A 13,025-nucleotide genomic window follows, 5' to 3' on the forward strand; every position below is an offset into this window, starting at 1 on the left:
GAATGCTACCCGAGCAAAGCCGGGCCGGGTGACTTGATGCGCACTCATTAAAAACGTAGTGTATACCAGCTACTCCCCTGTGCAGATCGTAAGAGTAAATTAAGGAAAAAACTGGTATCTTAATATCAAATCAATCACCAAGTCATCCAATGAAGTTCAAAAGGTCCATAACGAACTTTCAACATACCCATCCCTGGAGGCAGGCGCACGCGCAGCCTGGCGAGCCTTCTCAAGCGCCGTCGAAGCTCCAGTGCTCTCTCGGCCGCCGCCCGCGCCGCACGCCTACACCCGAGTCACAAGCGCGAACGAACGAAACACGTCATTTTACTAACTTTTAATTTAACTAATATCGCTTGTAACATATGTGCTTACTAATATAGTGAAACGAAACGAACAGTGCACTGTTGGTGAATTTAAATGATAACGGTCAGGCTGTCAGGTGAGTGAACAACCCTTCTTGTTGCGATTCTCTGTAGATAGGTTTAAAGGGTACATATTTATTTTAAAAAATGCAACGTTGGTAGATGACCTTTTGCATATGTTTGAATCGAAGGTAATTGTATAGTAGAATGATGTTTATTGATAATTCTTTGGCGATTTTGAAGTGTCGAATATTAATTTACAGTCTTTATGTATAATGCGATATTAAGTCTTTAATATGGTTACAAATATTATCTGCCATTTATTCATAACATACCAATTTTTTCCCTATTTCATTTATAACTTGCATAAGTTTTCGCTCGTATCGTATACCAAAATTATACCTACAAAAGAACTTGGTTTAGCTATGTTTATTTTATATACATAGCTTGTTGTTATGAGAAGATACCTACGGTAGGTTTATTTGATCAATGTAAAAATACGGTAACCTATGGGTTTATAAAGAAATAAATAAACTACCAAAGCAATTGTTGCTAAAATTTTGTAATATAATATTTACTGCTATTAATATGAATGCAATCAATTTATTAAAAAGTCCGTACAACACAATGAAAATTTAATTAATAAAATGTTTGAAGTATTTAATGTCTAATGTGTTTGAGGAAGGTTTGAAAAGAGTGAACGTCGTTCAAGAATCCTACTAACAATTATAAATGCGAAAGTTTGAATGGATGTGTGTGTGTTTACTGCTGTTTCGTGCAAAAACTACTGAACGGTTTTTCACAAAACTTAATAGACATATAGCTAGACATTGTAATAACATAACAAGTTGAAATAAATAGAGATTATGGCATACGAAGTTTGTTCGCAAACTCTTTATTGCACATAAAAAAGGAATATAACAACTTGAATTTGAATACAAAACAGTCATTGGATTAAGAAGGATATGTAGGCATAATGGCGGGCTTATCTCAATCGGGATTTCGAAGTCGTGGACTGATGATAAGTTGGTAATGGTAAAAAAAACTAATTTATTTTTAATAATCTTGATTACAACTAGATGCTTGGTTGTATGAGTAATCCTCAAAGATACTTGTGATGGGAATGATCCGCTACTTCCAATAAAGGTTTACAAATCTAAGACTACCATTATGTGAAAAAATAGGTACAACTATTTTTAAGTTCAAGAAAATAACATAGGATAAGTAAATGCGTGCGCGCATGTGTGCATGGTTGTATGTGTGTATGTGTGTATGTGTATGAGTGGCTGGTGAGAAATGTGAAATAGTATCTACCTAACACCTAACCAATACATATATTCGTATCTTCATATGCATGTCAATTTAGCCTGGATAATTTAGCATCATATTACGTCGCCTAGGTCCGATGTAATTTGATATCAATGACCCAGTGTTCTGAGAATAAGAATCGTAATTGACAGCTTTAGCTGCTCACGGATATGATATAATTTAATATCATCATAATATCCAAAAATATTTTTAAAAATGCCTGTTTTATCAGTGCTGAATTTGGAAAACTAGGCCAGACGCCTTTTTGAAATTAGGTCCTCCCGGGAATGGAGTCGCGATATAAAAGTAGTTAAGTCAGTCATGAATAGCCTGTCGTCAGACCGCCGTGACGAACATGGGAACCTAACCCGGCTTGGGTCACGACTGTTGCACCGGATGAAATACCTTGTTTCCTTAATTGCCTGTTACGACATTTACGACAAATTCATGAAGAATTTCTTGTAGAAAGATTTTCTAGGGTCATATAAATTTTTATATGGAATTATACCTGATAGACTTATCTATATTAATATTATAAAGCTAAAGAGTTTGTTTGTTTGAACGCGCTTATCTCAGGAACTACTGGTTCTAATTGAAAAATTCTTTTTGCGTTGAATATCCCATTTATCGAGGAGGATTATTATACGCAGACGAAGTCGCGGGCACAGCTAGATGATAATAAGAGTGATTGTTAAAAAAAGTGTAAACTGGAACAAAAACGGAAACAATTTTGAAGGAAACTTTGTCTAAAGTATAGTCTATATGTTTAAGGATATTTTAATATATATACCTACTACTCGTAATAACCGTAAGAATTTCTTTATTAAGCGGCGGAAATGTCGTATAATGAAATGTTTCGTTTGATCCGTGCTCAGGCATTCGTTCCCGTGTTTTTGTCGCGTCGATTATGATGCGGGATTGGACACGGCTCTCACTTCTTTACAGACGCGATGTATTCTTGAATAAATATTATCTCACTGTTATAATCGCGTATCCCTGACAGAATTAGGGCAGATTGTTGATTAACTGGATACATACATACATAAAATCACGCCTCTTTCCCGGAGGGGTAGGCAGAGACTACCTCTTTCCACTTGCCACGATCTCTGCATACTTCCTTATGTGGCGTATCCCTGACAGAATTAGGGCAGATTCAAAGCTGGATGCTCACAAAAATGTACCACATGTCACTTCTATATAATTTGAAGTATCGAACTGCCAATGCTTCTCAGTCTTGGCTCTTTAAGACCGTCACCGGTCAAAAGATTCGTAAGTTACAATTTGCTGGATAAATAAGACAAGGAATTCAGACTTACAATATATGACAGATTGAAAATCCCAAGTTAGTAAGCCATCCTTTTGATTAAAGTTTACAAACTGAATGAGAAAACATCTGGCTCATTTTTTTCTGAAGTCCACCTTTGACCACGAGTCCGACTTGTGAATGAATGAATGAATGAATGATTTATGAATGAATGAATGATTTATTATGCATTGAATGAGTCATAATACAGTTACAAATGTAACATTTGTTTAAAGCACTTAACATTCAGCCGCAGTTGGCATGCAAAATATAGTCTGTGTAAGTCAGGTTTGTATAAGAAGGACTCCCGTCAGACCTCCGCAACTTTTGTAGTGGAATCTTACCTATATTGGATCACTACAAAACGCTGTGGGCGTAATTTCCCCCGGAAATTTCTAAAAATCCTTTTTAAGCGGGCGTTTCCCGTTATCTCCTGTTCCCGGGGGATTCAATGGAAATCCTTTCTAAGCTGGGAGTCTCCTGGTTACAATCTACCTTCTTGCCAAATTTCATCTTTATTAATTCAGTAGTTTTTAAGATTTCGTGCTCAGTAAGTGAGTGTTTTTTCGCTTTTAAATTGTATATTAGATTATTACACATTCAGTTGCCTGAATGTGCAGGTTTCCTCGTGACGTATATCCTCGCCGTAACTGAATGTGCAGGTTTCCTCGGGGCGTATATCCTCGCCGTAAATGAAAGTGCAGGTTTCCTCGTGACGTATGTCTTCGCCGTAACTGAATGTGCAGGTTTCCTCGTGACGTATATCCTCGCCGTAGCTGAATGTGCAGGTTTCCTCGTGACGTATATCCTCGCCGAAAGTCCGGAATGCACTCGTAACACGTAATGGTGTAACACTAATTAGATGCATATATATGCAGTGAATGTATTGTTATATTGTTATCACGGGCACCGACGAGTGTCCCCGGAATGCCCTTTGTTTCGGCGATACGGCGGCCAAAACAAACAGACATGTTTACTCACCTGCCGCCCGGATTCCTAAGATGGTTTTTTAAAGACGTTTCGGCAGATGCCGTATTAATGATTACCATTTTTTTTTTGATAATTTTAACGATGCGGGATTGAACTCCTTAAGTAAATATAAGTTTATGTCTATGAAGTAAACTATACAAAGTTTATTATTAACTGGAGAAAGAAAAGAAACATGTTTAACTAAATCTATGTTTTTTTCGTGCTGTTTTTTCGTGGTTTTATTCTTTTATCGTTAACAATATAAGAATAAGACCCGTCCATCTCTTTCCCATGGATGTTGGAGGCGACTAAGGGATAGGCTTGTAAACTTGAGATTCTTCTTAAAGACGATGGGCAAGCAACCTGTCACTTTTTGAATCTCAATTCAATCATGAAGCCTAACAGCTGAAGGTGGCCTGTCAGTCTATCGAGACTGCTGGCTCTATCTACCTCGCAGAGGATATAGATGTGTTAGTAATCAAACTAATGTACAAATGTCAGTGGCGAAATAATTGTATTTATTAGAAATCTTCAAGTATCATTTCTTCTTGATGTAACAAACCCCGTTATCTAATATTAGGTAATTGATCCAAGTGATATGTTTCAATAATTAAATCTATGCGCGATAAAGCACGCCCAATCGTGCCGCGTAAGCAATGATACGCTGCTTCTATCAAACATTATTACCTTTATTATGTCACAACTTGCATTACTGAGAATAATCTGTTTATCGGCGGTGCCGTAAAAGGCGACTAAGGGATAGGCTTATAAAATTGCGATCATTTTTTTAGGCGATGGGCTAGCAACTGCTACCTGCAACCTGCTAGCAAACGTTCAGCTAGATATCTTAATGATAGAATTGATATTCAAATAGTGGCAGGTTGCTAGCCCATCGCCTAAACGAATTTGTAACCTTTTTATAAACAGATTATATACAAACATACATATAGTCACGTCTATATCCCTTACGGGGTAGACAGAGCCAATAGTCCCGAAAAGACTGAATGGCCACGTTCAGCTGCTCGGCTTAATGATGGAATTGCGATCCAAACAGTGACAGGTTGCTAGCCTGTCGCCTAAAAGAAGAATCCCAAGTTTATAAGCATATCCCTTAGTAGCCTTTTACGACATCCATGGTAAAGAGATGGAGTGGTCCTATTCTTCTGTCTAATTGTGCCGGGATCACGGCACCTTCTTCATCAGATTATAGAAGTTTAACACTACAATGATAAAAAACGTATAGACCCTGAGGCAATCCTAGAATATCGGTTATTCGCTAATGTTCTCTCACGCATATGTTAACTAGGCAGTTGTTTGTTTGCATACAAATCTGTATTGTCTATTCTCATTATCCATAGATGACTAGACCCTTTTTAATAGTTCTTATAACCAGTCATTGATTATAAACTATTCATAAGTGGAATGCTTATTCTGTATCGCTACGATTATATTAATAGACGCAACATTTACATAATACGACTATTTAACATCATTGTTAATTGTTAGAGTCATAAATACATGTATTAAACTCGTAAATGAATGTATAAGGAAAAAAGCAGCACTAACTAATATGTGTGCCGTGTGGTTCCCGGCACTATTAGTGCCGTGTGGTTCCCGGCACTATTACAAAAAAGAATAGGACCACTCCATCTCTTTCCCATGGATGTCGTAAAAGGCGACTAAGGGATAGGCTTATAAACTTAGGATTCCTCTTTTAGGCGATGGGCTAGCAACCTGTCACTATTTGAATCTCGGTTCTATCATTAAGCCAAATAGCTGAACGTGGCCATTCAGTCTTTTCAAGACTGTTGGCTCTGTCTACCCCGCAAGGGATATAGACGTGATCATATGTATGTATGTATGTATGTAACTAATATGCTATACACACATACCGCCTCTTTTCCGGTGAGGTAGGCAGCCATTTTTCCAATTTAAAACATTACCTATATAGATAGTATTCTTCCCTTAGTTCATCCGCAATTCCTCATTAATAAGTCCTTTCTTAATAGCTTCTCGGGTACTAATATGATGACCTTTCACCATCAAGTCCCGAGGTAAAGAGTACTGGAAAACGCCGAGCTTGCAAAGGTATTTCTGAATATGGATGAAGAGAGAGACGTATACTTACAGGGAGTGGAAGTTGAAAGACGTAGTTTCTGCTTACCTCTCCGGGAAAAGGCGTTATTTTATGTATGTAAGTATGTACAACAAAATTATAAAAGCACTAGCTGTGCCCACGACTTCGTCCGCGTGGAATAATTATTTTTAGCATCATTGAAGCCCTCAAGGATGGATTATTTCCCCCGTTTTTTACATTTACCATTATTTCTTCGCTCCTAATAGTTGCAGCGTGATGTTATATAGCCTAAAGCCTTCCTCGATAAATGGTCTATTCAACACAAAAAATAATTCGAAACAGTTGTTCTTGAGATTAGTGCGTTCAAACCAACAAACAAACAAACTCTTCAGCTTTATAATATTAGTATACATAATTCTATTAACAGGCTTATGCACTAGATATATCAAAATAAGCTGACAACAATTATTCTTTTAAATAACACTAAATTCTCCTAAACCAAATAACGTTTTGCATGGAATACTCAAAACATTTTCTGTTGTAAAGTTGACTGTTTGAGACAAATATTATCTTTCCTAGTGGTTCAGTTATATTAAATATTATCAGGAAAGCCAATAAAACAGTCGAAACAGAAGCCAAGAAACGTGATTCGGTGTTACCAGCAATTGAGCAAACATCCAACAACCAAGTTAATGTAAACAAAGTTTACCTCCGTGGGTAAATCGCGGCCATTTCATAACAATGACACTTACAGGTGTTATTGTGAAGTTAGTTATGTTTTTTTTTTTTGCGTTAGTAAATTTCGTGTGTCGTCCGGTTCCCGGCACCAATAGAAAAAGAATAGGACTACTCCATCTCTTTCCATGGATGTCGTAAAAGGCGACTAAGGGATTGGCTTATATATTTGGGATTCTTCTTTTAGGCGATGGGCTAGCAACCTGTCACTATTTGAATATCAATTCTATCATTAGGCCAAACAGCTGAACGTGGCCTTTCAGTCTTTTCAAGACTGCTGGCTCTGTCCATCCCGCAAGGGATATAAGGGTGGTGGGAAGTTCTATGTACGTATACATACACGTGATACGAGTATAAATCGCACCTCTTTCCCAGAGGGGTATGCAGAGACCACATCTTTTGGTTTCAGGTACTCTTGACCTGACCTTTTGCTCTTTTTTTTCTTTGATGCCTGATTCTTATTTTGATGCCTCTCGTGCCTGTATTTCTTCTTTTTGTAATTCTTCTTCAATAATACTTAATAGATGGGACTAGCCTCACTATGTTTTATTGTGATGTATATTTTATCTCAGTAACTGGTCCTCTGCTGTATTCATTGGGTTCTCATTTCATATATTCATGCAAACTGGACTTCTAACTGAACTATTCCCCAGAGCATCAAGATGCGTCCGTACTATCATTACGTTCGAAATAATCCCTTGGAATGTGTCAAGTGGACTCTGTCCGTAGTCATAACATTGGAATTCGGAGTAGCGATTGTTCTCGGCTCCGGCGATAACGCGAAATCGAAAGAATAAGAGGAAGTTGCAACAGATGGTATTTCTGACCATTCTTGTAACCAATATTGTTTCTGTTGGGATATAAATCTTAATTTTACCACAAGGCACCGGCGCGGGGATCCGCTCTCGTGGATATTTTCTGCATAAAGGTCTATGTTACTTCTAAAATTTTGATAGAAGTCATTGTAGGTTGAAGTTTATTCGTTACAAACAAAAATTTACAAATGCTAATCTTATCTCTTTTTTATATAAGTATGTACGTACATTGATTAGTATTCTTGCAACAGTTTGAATGTTGTCTAAAAAGATTCGAGTCTTTAAGTCGTTTTTAGTCTTAGGTGATGTATTTGCTAACCACCAAAGAAACCACAAGTCTCGGAATATAGAATAAACCAGAAGGAGTATTCAATCATATTCGTACGGTGTACTGTATCTAGGTAAAACATTTTTCGTGTAAATGATAGACTGTATTAAATGCACAAATAACTTTAAAAAAGTCATTGATAGTATTTAGTGAAGTAAAAACACAATGCACGGCAGACTTTTATGTATTACCAAGTTTAACAAATACGAATTGTTAAATTGACACGACACGAGTTAATTAAATCTTTTAAAGTACCAACAAATAAGCGTAAGCGCATCCCATCCGCGCCACGCGTCGGCGCACACGCAAAGCCAAAATTGTCATGTCTTTCGCAGATTCTGTTTATTTTGTAGTCTATGGCGCATGCTTGAAAAGTTTTTTATTACTTTGAATGGAATCTCCATGACTAAGACCGGTACGAAGACAAAAATGTGTGGTAAAAGGGTCAATAATATTAAGGAATGTCGAATGTCGTGTGGTTACCACTGACATGTTTTTTATAGACAGGGATAACTATTTGACCAAAATATACCAAAAGACACGTATATACGTAGGTTACTTATTAATTTGAAATTTCATAATTATTTCAATATTCCAGATTCGCATAATTTACAAATATAAAGTATTTTAGCCTAGCACAATTACTAGTTTTCTGTATAAGCAGTTCACTTTACCTATTATATATATGCTATTTAAAGAAACTAAAACTTAACTCTTTTCATGAAGAAAAAAATAAATAGAATGAAGAAGAATAGATAATAATTATAAATATATTTTCCGGTAACAGAAAAAAATACGCGTTTCTATAGTTTTACCAATTATTTTAGATTGTATCTTGTCTTGTCTATTCAGATTGTTGTCTATGGTTACGGCAGCATTCCTCTACAGTTAAGAATTAGTGTTATGTGTTTATTAAATTTATTGTTTTAATTAAAATTTCAGAACCCCGATAGTGATAATTTTTAGTATGTGGTAATATTGTTATTTGTTTTTATTTACTTTTATTTACCTAATTATTAAACAATAAATTTACTGCATGATATAAGTAGTTAAGTTTTATTAAATTATTAAAAATAAAAAGAAATGTCAAAGTTAACTTATAATTAAATATTTCACTTAATTATTAATACTATGCCCACTTTGTCGGTGAATTATACTTAGTTCTTAGTTATGCACTCTTAGTTAGAATATTGTTATGTAACATAAATACTTAAGTAACATTTAAACTTTTTAATCTACTAATTACATCAACCGAGTCAATTAGCGCGTCCTGCTGCGCCGGCGCCGGATTTAGTGACTATTAGGCGAAATACTAAGATACATTTATGAAATTCTTCTGCACAATCTGTACAATAGAAGAATGATAAATGTGAATGAAAATAAAGTATGACAGATCGTGACAAGTAAAATTAAGTGAAACTTAGAAAAGAGTCATTACTTCATAACTGCTGTATGATATGAATCTGTGCACCGTAGGACGGACTTTTGTAGTCCGTCACGTTACCCACTCCACCATCGCCCACCAACCCACACTATATATCAAGTACAAACAATTCCGAGAAGCAATCGAACAAATTAATAAAACAAATAGACACACATTGAGACAATAATTTCCTGTTCTCACCACTGAGATAGTCACTACCGCGAAATGATAACGCTTCGACGAATGACAGGCCGTTACATCGACGTCGATATATTGATCACGTCACTATAAATGTACTCGGGTAATGATTTGGGTCAGTTAAGTGAATACAACAATTTGTTAGAATAATGATTCATTGATGAACACACCGGCTGAGACGATCGAAATAATAACAACTATTTAACTTATTTAAAGTAGTTAGTTAGTTCTACATTCATTCATGTTTTTTAATGTAGACAATGTGCATTCGTCCACGATTTAGATTTAAGAGATCTACATAAAAGTAGGTATTTGTAAATTGACATCCGATGAAAATGCTGCAGTGTAGTTTGTTCCGCCGCTTCTTCTACACACTAGATTTAAGCGATGTGACGTCAATAAGTGATACCTTGTATCCAATTTTGAAAATAAATCTATTCTATTCAATTCTATTCTAAAAGGCATCGTTCTTTTTACTATTCTTCCTATTTACTTGGGGTCGGCCTAACTTGTTCCTTTCCACACGTTTGGTGGAAGGCAGTCTTCTTCCAAGTCTTCTTTGTCCATCCTCAACCAGGTGGAGGGCAGTCTGTCTGGTCCATGGTCCTTTATTGGCAGTATTAGAACAAGCTTAACCATGTCATCTCTGGAGTGTCTTTTTACATATCCATATCATTGAAGCATTTATCAAAAAAAAATTCCGGAATTTGGGGCAGCTTTGATACTATCTGAAATAGAAGAGAAGTCAATGTAGTGTCCTATTCCAATATGCGGGAAAGTCAGAGAACGGACATGAATCGAATTCGCAAAAAAATCATAAGAAATAGGGATATTTCGCAACAAATACATTAGCACAAAATATATCATCGAATCCGTTTAGCTTTTGAACGATGATGTCAACAATGCGATTGGTATCGATTGTTTCCGCCATGACATCTGAGTAGTGTACTAGTGGGCGCAACGCCTCCGCCAATCAGCGCGGCCCTGCTGCCATACCGTCTGATCGCGTCGCGCGCGTCGGTCGGACCACTTTTATTGGTTTTTTGGATACCATCGGACCAGTTGACGGAATCTGTCCATTGGTCATCTGATTGTAGACCCTGTCTGTCTATGGGCGCGCCGGTTTGCTTGACTGTTGGTGAGTGATCGCTTATTACTTATGATATATGATCACGCTTCTTTCCAGGAATGTTAAGAAGAAACTACATTTCATTTGCAATGATAGAGATAATACAAGAAGTGGTTTCAGAAGTGGGACCAATACTTCCTATAGTTCTCGTATAGAGGGTTCCTTACCTATTTATTCTTCTTAGACTTAAAAGATAGGTCTCATTCCGTGACGGTAAACTACTGAGAGTCAGAACTCAGTGAAGCATCCATTTTTCTCCTTTTACTCCAACTCTCTCTGTCTCTAATCACGTCTTATATCCGACACCATTATTTCTGCTTCTGACTTCCAAGCTCAAAATCTCTTTCTGCAAATCTTGTGCTTGTGCCCGCCATATTTATCAGTAAGAGGCTTTGCTGATGAGGCTTTGTTTCCTGTTAGGCATTTCTTTCTTCTTCTCCTGATTTTCTCAAAAAATTTCTAACGTAATTTTAGAATATAAGAAAAATAAATGAGTAGTATACGCGTAGTTATATATATCCTCTGTCTAAGCAAATCTCTTTAATAATCCTATATAGTATGGTAGAGAATGCCGAACCTACCTAGCTACCAAATTATGTACCTATGGTAATAAACATTTTTTTGTAATCCTCAGTATCAATTTGTAACATATTGTAATTAATGTATCATTATTTTAAAGTGTGTACCTATTACTATACTGAACAATTGGGTAACATTTAGATTTTATACATACATATATTCCCCGAAAGCGTAACAGATTTGTTTATGGTTGTTGTGTTGGGCACCCGCAGTGTTGCCATCTGCATGCGACATTAATCAGGGCTTCCAAAGCTGGCTGACCGGTTCTCCAGGCCGCTGGGGTCATTGACCCCATATACATTTTTGGGAATCAAGTAAAATTAAATAGTCAAATTTTAAATGTATACCTGTGTGCTATTGAATATATTACATGCATTGAATTTAAAATGAATGGTATATCTTTCTTTTTCTGCGTATTCCCAAGGAAGCAAAGCCCCGGGCAAAAGCTAGTATGACTATACTTTCATGTATAATAAAATATATGACGGTGACATATTCTTAGAGAAAACAAAACGGGCTCTGGAAAAAGACGCCGTAACTGACTCTTTTAAGAAATAGGACATAATGCAGTGTTATGACGTCATGTTGCGAATATAATAAGGCTGCAGAGCCTTGGCACTAAAATAGTGTTACTGTAATGACTAATATATTAACGCCAACTGTCCGTGGGTAAGCGAATCCGTTTGCTAATACCAGGTTAATATTACATACCGAATGACCGAGGAAAATGCGATCATTTGCAAAGCTTTACTTTTTATTGTTTGTAATTTAAAAATAGAGTATTTCTTGAAATTTATAATGAGTTAAATATGTAAAAACAATAACAACTTGTACATGATTGTATAATAAAGGTAACTTACACGTCGTGAGAAAAACTGCCATCATTTTAACGCCTGTGTGACAAACACTTAAGTTTTTAGCACATTTAGAATGGGTTAGCAACCTGTCACTATTTGAATCCCAATTCCATCATTAAGCCACACAGCCGATCTTGGCTTTACAGTCGAGACTGTCGACTCTGTCTACCCAGTGAGAGATAAACACGTGATATATGTAAAACTAGAGGCTGCCCGCGACTTTGTCCGCATGGAAACCCTATCAGACCTGCGGGAACTCCGGGATAAAATGTAGCCTATATTTTTTTCTGAGTCTTCAGCTACCTACATACCAAATTTCATCGTTATCGCGTCAGTAGTTTTTGCGTGAAAGAGTAACAAACATCCATACTGACATCCTGACATACAAACTTCGGCATTTATAATATTAGTAGGATAGGATAGCAGGATGATGACTGAATCTTTGTATTCGTTTAGTGGATTTTGCGTGAAGGAGTTAAACAAACATACATACATCAGATTAATTATGAACGATTTAGACGATATAAGTTTTCCTCTTCTATTTAAGGCTTTCTCTCTCTCATCATTTGTATCCCCAATTGCACCCTCCGCACAGTAGGTACATACTTCAGTGCCTGGTGACCACAGAACCTTAAAACTGTCAAGTCTGCAGTCTCTTCAGATTTAAGGCCATTTTCAAGACATCTTCGACTTTGTCGGCATGGTAATGTCACCTGGAATTCCTAAAGTCGTGTAAAAGCTATGCAAGTCTTATATTACCGTCGACCGGTGTGCTTCAGACATCCTCAAATTAATATATCACGGGAGACTCGCCGGCCATTACTGGCGGAACGAGGAACAGGTTTTAAGATGTAGGGTGACCACGCTGCGGGGCAGAGAAGGGATTAATTATAACATAAAATCACGTCTTTTAATATATCTATAGTAATAATTATGGATAGT

General features: G+C 36.7%; 1 protein-coding gene across 4 annotated transcripts in view; it reads left to right on the plus strand.

The window, feature by feature from the left end:
- The first annotated feature begins 263 nt into the window (after positions 1 to 263).
- Positions 264 to 13,025, plus strand: part of LOC106142324 (uncharacterized) — a 69,597-nt gene continuing 56,835 nt past the window's right edge. For all 4 annotated transcript variants that reach the window (XM_013344044.2, XM_013344045.2, XM_013344046.2 and 1 more), the window contains exon 1: positions 264 to 439. The gene's annotated coding sequence lies outside the window, so the exon portion shown is untranslated. The remainder of the gene's footprint in view (positions 440 to 13,025) is intronic.

The sequence above is a fragment of the Amyelois transitella genome, chromosome 13, assembly GCF_032362555.1.
Source record: "Amyelois transitella isolate CPQ chromosome 13, ilAmyTran1.1, whole genome shotgun sequence".
In the NCBI taxonomy this organism is placed as follows: domain Eukaryota; kingdom Metazoa; phylum Arthropoda; class Insecta; order Lepidoptera; family Pyralidae; genus Amyelois; species Amyelois transitella.